General features: G+C 40.6%; 1 protein-coding gene across 2 annotated transcripts in view; it reads left to right on the forward strand.

Annotated features, from left to right (window-relative positions):
• The first annotated feature begins 5081 nt into the window (after window positions 1-5081).
• THRA (thyroid hormone receptor alpha) overlaps window positions 5082-18348 on the forward strand; it is a 149258-nt gene continuing 135991 nt past the window's right edge. For both annotated transcript variants that reach the window (XM_073572601.1, XM_073572602.1), the window contains exon 1: window positions 5082-5351. The gene's annotated coding sequence lies outside the window, so the exon portion shown is untranslated. The remainder of the gene's footprint in view (window positions 5352-18348) is intronic.

The following is an 18348-nucleotide window of genomic DNA, read 5'->3' on the forward strand; positions in this document are numbered from 1 at the left end:
ACGGTACTTAGTTAACTTTTTTTTTTATAAAAGAAATGTGAAAGCCATCCCACCTCTTCACGGTGACCATAATTGGGACAGTCCTAACTGTATTATAAAAAACCTTACCATTTGTCAAGTGACATGCATGTCCAATATATGTCCAGTCTGCTGCTGTGTCACTGAGAAATCAGTGTTTGAATTGATATACAAATGACGCTGTAGGTCTGAAGCCTGTGTCACTCCAACTCTATTCTTACCCAGCACTGCCTCCTACTGCTTGACTGACAGCTTCTTTGTCTGAAGTCACACAGCAGAGAAGCTGTCAGTCTCCTTAGTAATGGAACAACAGACTGACCATCTAAAGGTTGGGGTGGAGTTGTCTTTAAGAGAGCTACATGTGCATATAAATAGTTTGGGGTCTGAAATCCTGCGGATAAATTCCATTCAAGCACTTTTATACCCTTGGTGCAATATTAGTAGTCTATCTACCTTAATTATTCATATGTTTATGTAGTCCCTATGATCTATGGGATTATTAGTAGTAATGCAATATGTACAAGCAATTGGCGTATTCAGCACAGGATCAATCTCCGGCAGAGATGTAACAGCTAGTGCGAGAATGCACTGGCTACCATTATCCCCTCCTTCCTGCAAAGCAATGGGTAACTATCACAGGTGAGAGGTTTCTGAAGACCCCATCGCTGCCATCTTAGGCATCCTTTAAGCTCAGTTATAGTCTGAGCTTCATAGGAGACCACGATTTATACCATATGCTTCCATACTAGTTTATTGTAGTACATAAAACAACTGTGATTCAACGACCACAGGTTTAAGCCCAATGAGGAAACTGACAACTAAAGTAAAAAAAAATATTTAAAAAATATATATAAAATCACCCCTCTGCCCCCCCCAACTAAAAATGAAGAGATAAAAAAACTTGACATATTTGGTATCTCTGCATTCGTAAAAGTTAGATCTATTAAAATATAAAATTAATCAATCTGATCGGTAAACACCGTAGCAAGAAAAAGATATCAAATCACCAGAAATGCGTTTTTTTTTTTATCACACCTCTCGAAAAAATACAGTAAAAAGCAATCAAAATGTCCTATGTACCCCAAAATGATATCAATAAAAATGCCAGCTCACAAAAAAACAAGCCACCCACCCACACACAGCTTTATTGATAGAAAACTTTTACAGAAAATCGTCAAAGTTACATTTTTATTTTTGAAAACTTCTGAATTTTTGTGCAACCCCCAAATAAAAAAAAAATGTTAAATGATAACCAGCGCCAAAAATCAGTGGTAGAATTGCATATTTTTCACCATGTCACCACACGTGAATGTTTTTTAACATTAAATGAATGGTGTCATTCAAAACTACAACTTGTCTCACAAAAGACAGGCCCTCATACAGCTATGCCGACAGAAGAATAAAAAAGTTATGGCTTTTGGAAGAAAAATGAAAATGCAAAAAAAAATGTCAGGGTGAAAATGTGATGTGAAAGTGGTTTAAGTATACTGTGTTACCAAATTATATTCATTTCTGACATTGGCCATTATGGTGATTGCTGGCCATGGTGGTCTTAGCATGTTTGGGCCAGTTGCTCTAACTGTTTCGCATAGTGATAATTGCAGTAGTCTTGAATAAACATTATTGAGACTGGTTAGCCAAGGCAAGATATGCTTTGAGTAAGACTTAAAGGGGTTGTCCAGGTATGACACTAGTTGTTTGTGGCCTCACTAAACAACCGAATTGAGCGAGACCACGCATGTCTAGTCAGAATGTGTCCGGAAGAATGTTAATCGCTTACTTGTGGTCATATAACCGCCCAGTTTCACCGCTGACACTAGAGAGTCCTGACAACGCACGCTGTGAAGATCCACAAGTCTGCAGTCACAAAGAGTGACTGCAGACTTTTGTGCCAAACCTGGACAATCCTTTTAACCCGTCCTGCCATATATAGAGCTCTAGTGAAGCAGCCGTAGAAGTGTATAAACTCTTACTATAATTCCAATTCCTATTTTGCCATGCTCCAATTTGCAATTGTAGAATTACTTTGGCACCTTGGATCATCGAACGGCATGTGATTGATGCATGGCCTTTGCCCAAGTGACGTGGCAAAATCTGTCATAGATTCACAGGGGTTAAGGTGAAAAGTCGCTTCCTCCTAGAGTACAGAACTTCCAGGAATGTGCAGACTCACATGTGTGTTATATGAGGGCACAGGGGCTATTATTGTTTTGTGTATACTATACATTATACTTTTTTTTGTAGGAAAAGGAAATGTAAAAATGACACATACGGTATATCATAGATACATTTCTATACTAACATATACAAATTTGTAGACCCAAAAATAATCATACAGACATACAACTCATGTTATATGGACAAAGGTATCAGGTCAAATACACATTACATCTACAGGAGCTCCCATGGAATCCCATTCTAAATCCATAGGCAGTAATATAGAGTTAGCTCCCCTGAACCCACTGCCCCCCCGGGCCCCCAACCCCTCCTTTGCAACTATAACATCTTCTACTCCTCTGGGAATATTTTGGAGTTGTCTGGGTGCATTTTTGCCCTTTTGTTGAGAAGAGCATTTGTGAGGTCAGACGCTGATGTCAGAGAGAACTTCTGACTAACAATGTCTAATCTAGTTCAATCTCACAGAAGTTCAATGGAGTTGAGGTCAAGACTTTGTGTGGTCCGGAAAGTTCCTCCACACCAAACTCACCCAACCATGCCTTTATGGACCTTGCTTTGTGAGCTGGGGAACAGTCATGCTGGATTGGAAAAGACCCTTTCCTAAACTGATCCCACAAACTTGGAAGCTACAATTGTCCAAAAAGTCTTGGTATACTGAAGTATTAAGATTTCCCTTCACTTGAACCAACAGATCTAGTCCAACCTCTGAAAAACAACCATATTCACAATCCCTCCTCCACCAAACTTAGCAAAAAAAAACTTGGTCCTGTGCAGTCAAGCAGGTAACGTTCTCTTGGTATTCTCCAAACCTAGATCGGTCCATCCAATTCCAGATATACAAGTGTGGTTTTTATCACTCTACAGAACACATTCATTTCCAATGTTCCACAACCAAGTTGTGGCTTTACGTCACTCAATCTCACGCTTGGCATTGTGCTTGGTACTGGAAGACAAGACCTGCATGCAAATGCTTGGCTGTAGAAACCTATGACATAAAGCTCCCTGCTCGCAGTTTTTGTGCTGATGTTAATGCCAGAGGAGGCTTGGACTCTGCAGTTATGCAGTCAGCAGAGCGTTGGTGACTCTTATGTACTATGCTCCTCAGCACTCAGTTGACCTGGCTCTGCATTACATGGTCTCTACTACTCTGCTGAATTACTGCAGTTCCTAAACGCATTTGCTTTCTAATAATGCTATTCAGTTAAAATGTGGAATATTTGATTATTACTGGACCCAACAAAACTAATAGATCCTCCTTGCACACTCCTTCTTTAACATTCCCCTTTGTCTAGGTCATCTATCCTCAGTGTTGTTTGAGGTTTTGTTTGTCGATGATCTGATTTTAAAGTCTAGTAATTTTTCCTATTTCAAAACGTAGCAGGGTCTCAACAATATTATTCTTTTTAAGATTTTTTGTGATACCGTATTTTATATCGGAGAACTTTTGAACTGTCCCGCGTTATGACTTTGCCAGTGTCCTCGGTTCTGTGGGGGTTGTTTCAGTCTTTCAGTTTTTATATGTTTATTTTTTGTTACCGTTTTGACACTTTTGTATTGTTAATTCTCAAAATGTTGTGTTATGTCAATTGTGTCTAAACTTTAATAACAAAATTACAGTTTATAAAAAAAAATTGGAATATTTAGGAGGGAAGAAATGTCACAATCTGACTTGCTACACCGTTGATGCCCTATTACAGGGCCACAATGCATGGCGAGGGACTGGATTTTATGCAATTGTGGCCGTGGGACTGAAAAAAAACCCTGAATTTTGTGATTAAGACGTGTGTACCAATACTTTTCTCCACATAATCTATGTTCTTGTGTGTATCTGTTTCTTCCATTTCTCTCTACTCCACCCTAGATTAGGTCACTAGATCTGCCTTATACCCCACAACTCTCATACCCCTATCTATATGCGTCACAATGATGGTGTGCAGTGTATCCCTCGTACAAGTGGGCAGATTTGCATTTCATTCTGGAGTGTGATGACCCTGGGTTTGACAAGGTTCTCAGTGGCATATGGATTTTTGTTTTTCTGTTTCATTTCAGAAACTGAACGCCTGCAATAAATGGATCCAATCTATGATGGTTGACTACAACAGGTCCTGTTTGGTTTCTGTTTAGGTGTCTGTCATTTAAGAAGAAAATAACCTCCGCATGCTGAGCTTTTTCTACTAGTAAAAATTCTAGCTCTTGTGATAAAACCTCCTAACAGGTGTGAACATGGCCTAAGGATGACTGTACTAGTACCATTGCCAGTAGTGGGTAGTGTGGTCACAAAAGCGATATACCCTTTTTTTTTTGTATTATACTTTTTTGTATTAGTATACGGACATCCATCTAACTTCTTCAGTGATTTTTTTAGCTTTCTTATGTATGTGGTTATTCATTCGTTAGTTCTGTGTAATGAATGTAGATCATTTTGTACAGACTTGTTCTCACTTTGATGAGATCTGTTGCAAAATTCCTAATTAGTCCACTGTGATTCAGGGATACACAATTAGACGCATGTACGGGTGAGGGAGGGGGGTGAATACTTTTCATCGCCCCGTAGATTTCTTTCTAGAGTACACGTCTGGTTATATTAGGTGTAGAGCTCGGGGGGAGATGAGATGTAGGGTTCAGGTATCTGCGGTCACTGATGTTAGGGGGAGAGGCTGGAGTCTGGCAGATGAGCTCTGCACATCACATCTGGAGCACGCACCTAGCACTCCTCACAAAGCGATGGCAAACCACTCAATGGATGAAGGTGCTGTAGGCCTCGAGTCCTCCAGGGGGTGCTACATAGCAGCCATACTGTATTTAAAGGATATGATACACAGATAGGGAGGAGCTGAGTATAACTAGATTTTTTTTCCCCTTTCCTCTCTGTCTGTATTCCTGACACACGGAGGGAAGAGAAGAAAGAGAGACACAGACAGGAATAAACCCCCCCACCCCTTCTTAAAAAGAAACTTAAGCGTATAATACTGGGATTCGCAGACTATCACTTGCTTTCCACTCAAGATCCTGGGCTTGTCTAGGGGGAGAATTAGGGGAGCCGGAGACCTGCACCCCTCTTCCTGATATCACTATTTGCACCCATATAATTTGGCTTGTGCTCAGTCCCAACAGAAGAGGGGGATCAAAGTCCTCCAGGCTTTCTTAGCAGAGAGGTGAGTGGTCCTGTAGACTTGCACATGGGGGGTCTGTATGTATGGTCTTGTATGGCTGTTTACTGTAATAAGGTCAGGTCTTCACAGTCCTACCTGTTTAACCCTTCTCCTGCTGGAGCATAAGGCCTGTATCTATTGCAAGAAGGGGCGTGAGGCATGGTGGTGGCCAGCTCAGTGTTAGAAAGAGAAGGGGGTGTCTTGGTTTGCAGCTTCTCTCCCCCCACACCCCCCCAGTTTTTATGATCCTAATCATAAACAATCCCCACCCCCTTTCCGAATATTTCTAGACTGACTTTATGGGGTGGAAGCGGCTGGATACAATATGTTATAAGGTCCCCCCCCATCACGTATACTCGATTCCTGTCTTTTTAAATGTATTTTTTATGGGGGGGATTATTGGGGTGCCACGCAGCGTGCTCTTCGCTATAGAGTGCAAAAAAGGGTTTTACTGAGTGTTAACTGCTTGTCTGCTGCCTGGCGATATTTCTATAGTCTATAGTGTGCACACATTCACAGACAAGGCCGCTCTCTGTGTTGACTGTGTGATATCTTAGCAAGGTTGTTCAAGGCTGCCTCTGGTTGAGGTAGAGAAGTGGTTAACTCCCTGTGAATGCTGACAGTGCACAGGCCGTGTCCTCCTCTCCCCCTTGACTTGCAATAAGGCACTCCAGTCTAGTGCATTATTATAGGATGGCTGGCTGCAGAGATGGCTTCTACCCCTATACCTTCACCGATTCAATGATGGCTACCCTCCTACGTTGCATTTGATTTTCTTGATCTGTCCTTTCGGTTGTACATTTCCACTTCCTTCCACCATATAGTTTTAGCAACTTCTGTAGAAGTCGTTGTCTTTTATGTATGTTGTTTCATGGGCGCAGAGCATCTGATGCTAGGGAAATAGCAAATCACATAATCTGATTAAATTAACATGAAAATGCCGATTTTTCTCCTCTGTCTCTGCGTTATGTTCGATAATGTCTGTCTGTTAAGTCAAGTGTATAAAGCTATCAATATATGATGAAAAGTCAGGTTCTTCCTCCGGGATATCCCCATTTCCATGAGTCAGAACGGGTTAGCATTGGCATATGTTGTTTTAACTAGTATTATGAAAGCTTAGGCCTCCATGCCAGCGCATGGTTTTTCAGTTGCGTGTGTCAGACTTGCATTCTCCCAGTGACATCCTTCAATACCATCGAGATTAACCCGATAATGCCCCTGACATTGTACGTTTATCCCACCAAGTCCTTTGATCGATGTATCATATATATTACTTTTTCTGCTGGTGACTTTTATACATTTTTTTTTATTTTCTCATTTGCATTTTTTTTTTGTTCGTGGCCATGTCTACGCTGCAGAGTTGAGCAGCCTGATCCGCCGTCGTCTTCTCACGCGCTCCTAGGCACCTATAGATGTACATATACACATGCGGCGTTGGCGCTCTTTGTTTGTCGCTTCTCGGGTAGGCGACTTTTTCTTGCGTGGACAGTGATCTTCGCCCCACGTGTCGGTGTGTCCTGCAGGTGGCTTTTGGAGTGGTGTTGGCACTCTGTCATGCAGGCAGCTGTCGTGATTTGTGTGTTATGTTCAGAGAAAGGGGTGTGGAGGTTTCTGGCGCAGGGAGAAAGCGCTCGAGGTCTCATAGAGTCCCGAAAAGACAGGCTGAATGGGAAACAATATCTTGTGGAGTGTGATATTCACAATGCTGAGATGCTGTGCGCACATGTGACACCGACGGCCTTGCCGAAGGACTGAAACATGGGGATTTTCCTGTCTGTAAAACCATGACTGCTAATACATTGTGTAATATTACCAAGGTGTCGATTGTGTCGTGTACGTCATGCTGACAGTTCAACAGACCCCTGACTCTCTCTTACACTTTAATGGTGGCCTATAGGAGACAAAGCTGACGGCTCTATTGAGGGCTGTGTGTATCGCAGGCCATATTATGACTATAGGTATTCAGTCTTCTGCATGGTAGCCGTCCTGTCCTGGTGCAATGCTGTGCTAACCCATCGACGCTCAGATGTGAGTGCAGCTTATTAACACATAAAAACACTCTACATTTTATAGGGCAATTTATTTATTTTTTTAGCATGTTTTTCTTTTTTTTTTTTTTTACTGTTGAAATTAAGATATTAGGCCACGGTCACACATCCAGTATTTGGTGAGTTTTTTACCTCAGTATTTGTAAGCCAAAACTAGGAGTGGGTGATGAAGGCAGAAGTGGTGACGTGTTTCTGTTATACTTTTCCTCTGACTGTTCCTCTCCTGGATTTGGCTTACAGATACTGAGGTAAAAAACTGACCAAATACTTAATGTGTGCACATGGCCTAAAAAAGAAACTCAAATGTGGCATAGCCAAAAGAATACAATGTAGGCAATGTCTACAGCTGTGTTGATAACTTGCTCTATGATATTTGGTAACAATTAGTCACTGTTCTTTTATTGTTTTTTCATTTATTCATATTTATTTATTTTCAGTTTTAAGAAATATTTACAGTATATATATATATATATATATATATAAATATATATACACACACTTCAAAAGACACCTTCACACTTTACCTCATGGTGCAGCCCAACCCCACTGAGAGCCTAACGTGTCACTTGGCTGTGATTATAGTTATGATTTTTTTTTTTATAAAGAACATTTCCAGAGAAAATTTTCTCATAAGAAAGCCGTAGGAAGAAAAATAAACAATTGTGGTTTTATGCCCTTTTTATGACAATGGGTAAGAAAGGCTGGTGTTTAAACAATATGTAGCTTTCCTAATGCAACATTTTTTTTTTTCAAAAACTTTTTCCTGCATTCGACATCCGCCTGCAACGTAATGGCAGCGTTCTTTATTCCTTAGTGTTTTACGTAACGTCTGGCTAGAGAGTTATTTTATACGTAACGTATTGCACTTTGCCACTCAGTGACAATCTGTGAACCCGGCCTTGGACTAGGTTTACACCGAGTTTCTCGAGGAGGATTTCGGCGCAGATTCGCTCTGAAATCCTTCTCAAAAACGTCTTCAAAAACTTTTAAAAACTGTTCTTATTAATTTCTTGGCAAGGAGTTGGTTTTTTTTGAGTGTCTTGAAGGGATTTTGAAAAATCCTCATTGAAAAAAAAGGGGTTCCTGATGCAATCTGCTCGAACTAAACACTGTCCAAATAAAAAGGATGCAAAAAAACCCTCTCCCTTTAGGGTATGTGCACACGCTGCGGATTCCGCTGCGGTTCCACAGCAGTTTTGGCCGCTGCGGACCCGCAGCAGTTTTAGCTGCGGTGTACAGTACTATTCAAATGAATGGTAACCAAAAACCGCTGTGTAGACGGTGCGGATAAATCCGCGCGGTTTTCCTGCGGTTTTGAAACCGCAGAAAGAATTGACATGTCAATTCTTTCTGCGGAATCCGCAGCGGTTTCCTATCTCCACCATTGTGGAGATGGTGAATCCGCAGGACCAAACCGCAGGCTAAACCGCAGATAATCCGCAGGTCTTTTGACCTGCGGTTTTATCTGCGTTTTTTGCAAAATCCGTGCGGATTAATCTGCAGCGGATTCCGCAGCGTCTGCACACACCCTTAGATTCACTTCAGTAAACGCTTCGCTAAAAGAAAAACTTCTAAAAAATAAAGAGTTTCCTGAAGCAGTTTCCACATGAAAAGCTCATCATTTTTTCACTCCTCACAAAATCTCTGTGTGAACATGGCCTAAGAGTGTAAGTGTAAAATGATGCTTGTATAAGAGTGGATAATAATGAGATGTACGGTATGTGGTTTTTGATTCCATACTTTATGTCTACCACCATGTTGATCTACTAATGGCCGCTTAAGACATATCCTTCCCTAGAAAAGATACTTTCACTGTAAAAACCATAACTATAAGGAACCATTGCATGGCATACAATCATTTTATCAGTTTCATGGTGTTGAATCTTTGAAGAACTTGCAAAAATAGTTTTCCTATGTTCAAATGTGGCGTGACAGATTGTATGTGACAAAATGCCATCGATATCTATAAGTCGCGGTATTCTGTCTGTTCCTTTTCTTGAAAGGTCCATTATCTCACTGGGGATCTATAATCAAATATTTGTGTTATGATTATTAGATTTTTGCCTTTACTGAAAAGGAAGTGGTTAGATCTAAGAAAGCACACATCCATATAGCATGTGTACCTATCATACTTTTTACATGTCTCCCATACTGCTTCCTCATATATTGCATCATGGAAAAATCAGCAGTAAGTCATTCGAAGGGGTCCCTTTAATTTTAGAGTAGAAGATGTCTGCATGGGCAAACACTTGGCAGATTAGGTTTAGTGTTCATAAATGTAAAGTAATGCACCGCAGCCGGAGTACTTATATTGCTGCACATGTGTTAGATGGAAGTATACTCGGGACTACAGATCAGAAGGTCTTGGGTATGTGTCTGTTCCATGTATGCTGAGCAGTAGCACTCAATGTCAAGCAGCAGCTGCAAAAGCAAACAAGATTTTAAGGTGTTTAAAAATAAATAAAATCCTGTGATCCCAATGTATTATTACCCCTCTATAAATCACGTTAAAGGCCATATCTCGAATATGGGATCCAGTTTTGGGCTTCGGATTTTAAAAACAATATTTGAAAGCTAGAGTTGGTTCAATGGTGGCAACTAGATTATTAAAGGATGGAAGATCTCACCTATAATGAGAGATTAGGAAAATTGGGCTTGTTTAGCTTAGAAAAAAAGACACCTCAGAGGTGGCCTAATTTATATGTATAGAAATACATGCGTGGTCAATACAAAGAATTGGCAGATGACTTTTATAAGGCATGGAGGAAAGGCAATTCTGTCAGCTAAATAGGAAAGGGTTCTTTACAGTTAGAGCAGTCAGAATGTGGAATTCCCTACCACTTGAGGTAGTAATGGCAGACACTAGAACAGCTTTTAAAAAAGGCTGCATGCTTTTCTCACAACAAATGGTATTGTGGGGCTTAAGGTTATGAAGTGTCTAGAGATGGAGAATGTATAACTGGTCAAGTAAGGTTGAACTTGATGGACCTGTGTTTTTTTTTTCAACCTATGTTACTACATAACCTCTAGCTGTAACTCCAAGCAAAATCCAGTTTGGACTACAAGGCTCAGTGTGTGGAAAATAGAAAGTGTTCTGCCCAATCCTGGTAGAGATGTAGAACAGTCTGATCTTGTGATCAGTAAAGGACAATTAGGGAAGCTCAACATGATGTGCACCTAGACCACTAAGGAGAGAGTGCATTACCCCTCACCACTCAAATATTAAATATTACCATTCAACTATTTTATCAGAGATGACACCATTAACCTTTTCACTGCTTCAGAGACCACCATGGGAGTCTTAAAGGGGTTTTCCCATGAGCAAAAAATGTTCCTGTGCTGAGATAATCTTATAAATGTGTCCCTGCTGTGTACTGTGTAATGGCTGTGTCTGACCGTACAGGGACATGATCTGATCATAGAATCATAGAATCGTAGAGTTGGAAGGGACCTCCTGGGCCATCTAGTCCAACCCCCTGTTCAAAGCAGGATTCGCTAAATCATCCCAGACAGATGTCTGTCCAGCCTCTGTTTGAAGACTTCTATTGAAGGAGAACTCACCACCTCTCGTGGCAGCCTGTTCCACTCATTGATCACCCTAACTGTCAAAAAGTTTTTTTTCTAATATCTAATCTGTGTTCCCTCCCATTCAGTTTCATCCCATTGCTTCTAGTCTTTCCTTGTGCAAATGAGAATGATCATACCATAGCTCCTGGGTAAGGGAGAAAGAAAAGGAGTATACTTTATTGAGGGTGCTGCCTGCGTTCTTTATATTTTATATGGTGGACCTCAGGGTAGTGTCCAGATGCTTGCACCCAATATTCCACAAAAGGAACACTAAATAGGCTGGGTAGATGGGCCTTTGTCTTTGTTTCTGCCGCCGGTGTTGTTTTTGTGATTTGCATCTAGTGTTTATGTGCAGTGTGTGCAGAGGTTTTATGTCCCAGCTTCCGACATTGCTCCACTTTGTGTGGAATGGCGGTGCTTACAATCTGCACTCATAAAAATCCGATTTTACACAAGCAGGGTAAACGTCATTATAAGGCATAAATCTTCCATGGTCCTTGAAACAATAGGGCACAGTGAGTGTTGAATGCGCTCATAGTGTGATTTTACACTAATGTATGCTTTATTCGATGCCAGCATATCAACTAGTGGGCGGTACTGTAAATGCCATAATGGGCATATGCGTTGTCAGCATTGTGCAAGAAGGATTTCTCTCCTCCTTATAAGACAATGCCTTCATTGCTGCCCTGTAGGGTGCATATTATTTACATAGGGAATCTGGATCTTTATCAATAATGTTGATTGCAGAAAGGTGACTCAGGCATGGGTCATATTTTGTGCTAGTGCGGCTATCACATTGTGTTCAAGTACTTCTTGGCAGTGCACTGTCAGCAACATAAAAAACTACAAAAAGAACCTCACAACATAACCAGTAGCTTCCAAGTAAACATGTACCAGATACAGAAGCTAAGGAAGCAATATTTGAATATATATATATTTTATTATGTATGTACAATATAAAAAAGTCACAAAATACACATACATCGGTGATTAAAAAATCCACATGAACAAAAAAGAAAAGCCCTACCACAATATGCTTCAGCCTAATCAAACTCCAAAAACATTAAGGATGATGCAAAGCCAATACTATAAAGGGAATTTGCCTTCAGGTTTTTGCCACCGAATCTGAGAGCAGCGTAATGTAGAAACAGAGACCCTGATTCTAGAAATGTGTCACTTATTGGGTTGCTTGCTGTAGTTTTGATAACATCACTGTTTTATCAGCAGGAGATTATCACTAGAGGACTAATAAACCAAGTAGCTCAGCCACACCCCCACCACTGATTGGCAGAATTCTGTGTACACTGTGCATAAGCAGCTATCTACCAATCAGTGGTGTGGGCGGGCTATACAGAGCTCAGCATTTAGGCTATGTGCACGTAGCGGAAGTTACCGCGAGAATTCTGGAATTCCATTCCACGGGAAAATCGCATTTTAAATTCCCGCGGAAAAACTAGCGATTTGCAAGAGTTTGTAGCTTGCAGAATGCTTGCGTTCTCCAAGCGATCTGTAGCATCGCTTGGAGAACTGATTGACAGGTTGGTCACACTATGTTTGACGAGTGTGACCAACTTTTTACTATTGAGGCTGCCTATGCGGCATCAGTAGTAAAAGATATAATGTTAAAAATGATAAAAAAAATATAAAAAATGGAATAGGGACCGCTACATTATCGCAAGACAGCAACGTCATCAAAGGTCTCGCAAGGCATTACTGGGAACGAGAGCATCACTGAGGCCCGGGAAGGCTGCACGGGACGCCACAAGGTGAATATATCCTGATTTTTTTATTCTATTTTTTACAGGGAAAAGGTACCCACAGCCTGGAGGACAGTCTCCTCTCCTCCGGACCATGGGTACCAACCGCAAATGTTCTTCTTACTTTTCACATGGTGGGCACAGCAACATGCGGAAAGTAAGCGGAACAATGCATTCCTATGGGTGCGGGATTGCCGCGATTCCGCAAAATAATGAGTATGCTGCGGATTTTTCCGCGATGCGACTCCACCGCGAGAAAATCCGCAGCATTAGCTCAGCATTGCGAAATCCCATAGGATTGCATGGGATGCTGTTTTTTTGCGTTTTTTCGCGGCACAATTGCGCGTTAAAAACGCCGTGAAAATGCAAAAAAAACTGCGACGTGTGAACGCAGCCTAAGACCACTGCTAGATCTACAGCAGATAAAACAGGGATTTTATCAAAATGACAGCAAGCAGCCCAGTAAGTGACATATCTCCCACTAGCAATGATTAATCTATATATATATATATATATTTATATATCTCTCTCTATATACATAGATATATCCATCTATCTGTATATATACTGTATATATATATGGTATATATATATTATAATATTCTATTATGCTTCAAAACAAATAATTCCACAAACTATGTATACCCTACCACAGACATGTAATATAGATAGCAATACAAGGAAATTAGTTTAGCATCAAAAATGTTATATATATATATATATATATATATATATATATATAAACAGTATAGTACTTGACCAAATCCTATGGTCACATGAAACGATGAATCCAAGCAATTTGGATAACCATCTATTTAAATACAAGAATACGAATATCCTGGAGCGTAACAATATTGTATCTTACAGTTATTAGGCTCTTTAGAAGGACGTAGATCTGGGGATTTATTCTGACGGAATATAGGCTGAACTGGATGGACAAATTTTTCGGCCTTGCTAACTATGTTATTATGTTACAAAATAGTGAAAATTGTATATTAATAGTGACCAATAGAATCTCCTAGCCAGAATAGGTAGCAGTCAACAATGGAGCGGCTTTGGCATAATAAATATCACTGAACGAAGTTAAGCCCTATATGATGATAACACAATAAATACTTGGATAATCTCACCCCGCAACATAGTTACTGAGCAGAGAACCTCATACAAGAAAAAGGTTAGTGTTGCCCATTGCAACCAATCCAATTCTATATACTGTAGAAAGTAAAGAAGACTTTAAACTATATCAATGCAAGACAAAATCATATATACATGTAAAACTATAACACTTGGAATGAGCTTAAAATATGAAAAAATTATATAGGTGTTGGCCCTGAAGGGGTTAATGTTTCTATACTTTGCATACACAGGACTAGAAAATTCCTAGTTGGTGACTAAAATCTGCAAAAGTCTAACAAAAGTGTCTAATTATAGATCTGTGGCTGCCATAGATGTAACTTTTTCTCTTTTCCTTAGTAACTTGTCAGTTTTTTGTACGCCTGAAAAATAATAGGTAAATGCTTCGATCTTTGCAACTTTTGGGCTAACACTGGATGTTTTTGCTGCATTTTTTTTTTGCTGCTTTTTTATGCTAATTTTCAGCTGCAATTTACAGTACCAGCAAAGCCTATGAGATTTCAGAAATCTCATGCACACCCAATGGTTTTTTTATCATCAGTATTTTGTGCCTTGCATGATGCTTGTCACTTCTTTCAATGTTTTTCATCTATTGACTTGAATGGATGAAAAATAACTGACGCGTTTCAAGTTTGGCTGCCTCTTCATCGTAGATAAAGTACTTATTTATGATTTAGAGTCAGCCAGACTCTAAACGCATCAGATAATTTCTCTATGCACATGCTACTGTTTCAATGAAGTCACACTAAAGAATTTTTTGCTTTTAATTCACTTTACGGGATTACAAAACCTTTTTCATCACTTGGAACAAAGCTGCGTGACACCTCACAAGCCTTACCCATGCAAAAGGAGTGGATTGCACAGGTACCCGAGCTGTATCCACAAACTTTCTTATACTATGTGCCTCATTCATTTTTGGATAATGGAGCAGGCAAAATGCAACTTCCTATGTATCACATGTGTGAGGTGTCCCGATCTTCAGAGACAGGCTTCAGTTCTGGTCCTTGCAGTTCTTCTTCTGGTTTGTGCCAGACACTTTCTGCGATTCATATTGCGTTTTGGTCATATAGTCTGACATTCGTCAGGTACATGGACTACTGGAGGATGCAAAGGGTGGTAAAAAATACAGTATAAAATACAGTATAATGAGCCCCATATATTGCTCCGTACAGTATAATGAGCCTCATATAATGCTCCATACAGAGTAATGAGCCCCATATAATGCTCCATACAGTATAATGAGCCAATAAAATGCTCCATACAGTATAATGAGCCCCATATATTGCTCCATACAGAATAATGAGCCCATATATTGCTCCATACAGAATAATGAGCCTCATATAATGCCTCATACAGAATAATGCTCCATACAGTATAATGAGCCCATATAATGCTCCATACAGTATAATAAGCCATATATATTGCTCCATACAGGATAATGGGCTCCATATATTGCTCCATACAGAATAATGGGTGCCATATAATGCTCCATACTGTATAATGAACCACATATATTGCTCCATACAGTTTTATGGGTACCATATATTGCTCCATACAGAATAATGTGCCCCTTATATTGTTCCATACAGAATAATGGACTCCATATACTGCTCCATACAGTATATTGAGCCACATGTATTTCTCCATACAGTATATAATAAGCCTCATATATTGCTCCATACAGTATAATGAGCCCCATATATTGCTCCATACTGTATAATGGGCCCCAAATAATTCTCCATGAGGAATAATGAACCCCATATATTGCTCCATACATAATGGGTGCCATATAATCCATACTGTATAGGATAGTCCCCATTGAGTATAATGAGCCCCATATATTGTTCCATACAGTATATGATGGGCCTCATATATTGCTCCATACAGAATGGGCCCCATATAATGTTTCATACAGAATAGTCCCCATATAATGCTTTATGTATAATGGTCCCCATATGATGCTCCATATATAATGGGTCCTATATTATGCTCCATATATACCATATATAATGGGCCCCATATGATGCTCCATGTATAATGGGCCCCATATGATGCACCTCATATAATGCTCCATATATAGTGGGCCCCATATATGATGCTCCAGTGTATAATGGACCTCATATATGATGCTCCAGTGTATAATGGACCCCGTATATGATGGGCCCCATATACGATGCTTCAGTGTATGATGGGCTCCATATATGATGACCCCATAAGATGCTCCAAAGTATGATGGTCCCAATGTATTGCTCCAAATATCCTCTCCAAAAAAATGAAATACTCACCTCTCCTCAATGGTCACTGCTCTGCTCTGCTCTGGACTCCTCAGCATCGCTGTCTTCCGGTTATCTGCACTGTGACTGCTCAGGCAGAGGGCGCACAGATGTGACATCATCGCGCCCTCTGACCTGAAGAGGTAAGCAATGCAAATGCTGGGGTCCTAGAGGCTAGGACCATCCCGAATTTGGGTACACCTTGTCGCTAGTGGGATGGCTTGAATGCTTTTTTTTTTTTTTATCAAAAACTGTGTTTATATGCACTATTGCTCTCATTTACGGTATTTACTTACAGCAGGGTAGATGTTCCTTTTGTTTCTATCTTAGGTTTTATCTGTTGAAAGGCCAATGTGAACATGCTCTTATTTTGCATGTATACCAACTTATACTCCAGTTCAAAACAGAAGACAGCAGTACTCGACAGATGTGATTTACGCTAATAGGGTCTTTCATGGTGTCCCCCTTTTCACCAGAGAAAAAATAGCACATCATGCTGCGCTATTATTACTGAAAAATATGCAGAATCTGCAGCAGAGTCAACAACACTGGTGTACACGCTACGTATGTGGCCCTGTGAGTATCCTGTGCAGGCAAAATGAGGAGTCCTAATTACCCAAATTAGAACTTTGCCATTTCGTCAGCCATCATGTTTCGTTTTTCTGCATAAAGGACTAATGTCCTCTGCCAGTCAGAATAAATACCCACCCTGTTTGTGTGTCCTGCCACAGAGGTCTCTGGTGTGTGTGTGAGTCACACTCTGGCATCACTGGCACAATTACAACCAGAGAAAAGATCTCTGGTGTTTGTGTCGTCTGGTGCACTGTGCCCCCCCCTAGCTGAAGACTGAAGGAGGGGGTCATCTCAAGTTTTTACCAGTGTGTGCTGATTTCAGGCTGTGGTGGTGACAGGAGATGGATCTCCTCATTTAAGGAGTTTTCCATTTTTATGAAAGTGGGTACTAACTGCTCTAAAGTACCTAAAATAAAAACCTCGGTACAGCTCTAAGCTCAGTGATTGGCTGCAGCGGTGATGTGAGCTCTTGATGTGATGTTACCGCTGTAGCCATAACACCGAGACCCAAGCAGCAGAGGGGAGCCAGTGCTGGAATTGAGGAGGCTTAATACCTGTTTTTCATTTCCCTGAAAGTGGACAACCCCTTTAATGCACTGAACCCAGATTTTCATGCATGGTTGTCATTCTCCATGAAGAAGCACATGTGTATGGGGTGGTTATTGTCACATGAGGCGAGGACTGAGGACATTCATGTGCTTGTGGCTGCCGTCCTGAGGTAATTGTGTCAGTCTCACCACACGAAGGGGGGGGGGGGGGATTGGATTTAGTCGTCTACAAATGATTCTGAAAAAGAGTTCGGATCATTTTGTACATTTACATTCAGGCTGCCCCCAAATCCAATCACGAAACTGACATTCTGAAGAATCAAAAAATGTGGGGCAATAAGATCAAGTTTCCATGAAAAGCCCATATATGCCTGAGAAGAACCAATCCATGCCTGTTAGATTTCCATGTGGTGAGCCTGTACTCTTTGTCCTTAGCGTTGGTCGAGGCTGAAAATTGCAAAATCTTAGAATCGGATTGTTCCTTAGAGGACTAGTCTTCCTGCCCGTGACTAGATCGCTTCAGGGTCACTGCATGAATGTGTTGCCCTCTCCTTCATAATTACCATATATCCTTCAATTCAACTCTTACATCTCAGTATTGCCTCCAAAAAGCCTCTGCTGCCTGATGTTTGCATCGACAGAGTCCAGATTTATACTAATAAATATCATAAATTATAGAAGAAAATCAATAACTAGCAGTCAAGAAGTTAAACTGCAGTCATGTCTTCACAGACCTCCCCGCTCTCCTGACATGTCTGTTTTAGTAAGTACCAGCATTCCTAATGAAATAATGATCCAGGACAGCTTTTTCTTACTATTCTGAAGCTCTAAAAAATAAAGTAAAAGAAATCTACTGCTAATTCTGCTGCTCCTCTATTATTCCTCCTGGAAAATTAGGAACAACATCTATGTATTACCATTGCCCCATACTTAGTGGACAGTGTCACTGTGTGGATGCCCCCACCCACAGAATGGACAGGGTCACTGTGTGGATGCCCCCACCCACAGAATGGACAGGGTCACTGTGGATGATCCCCACCCACAGAATGGACAGGGTCACTGTGTGGATGCCCCCCACCCACCCACAGACTGGACAGGGT

The sequence above is a fragment of the Dendrobates tinctorius genome, unplaced genomic scaffold, assembly GCF_039654945.1.
Source record: "Dendrobates tinctorius isolate UK_male_01 unplaced genomic scaffold, ASM3965494v1 ptg000032l, whole genome shotgun sequence".
NCBI classification, from domain to species: domain Eukaryota; kingdom Metazoa; phylum Chordata; class Amphibia; order Anura; family Dendrobatidae; genus Dendrobates; species Dendrobates tinctorius.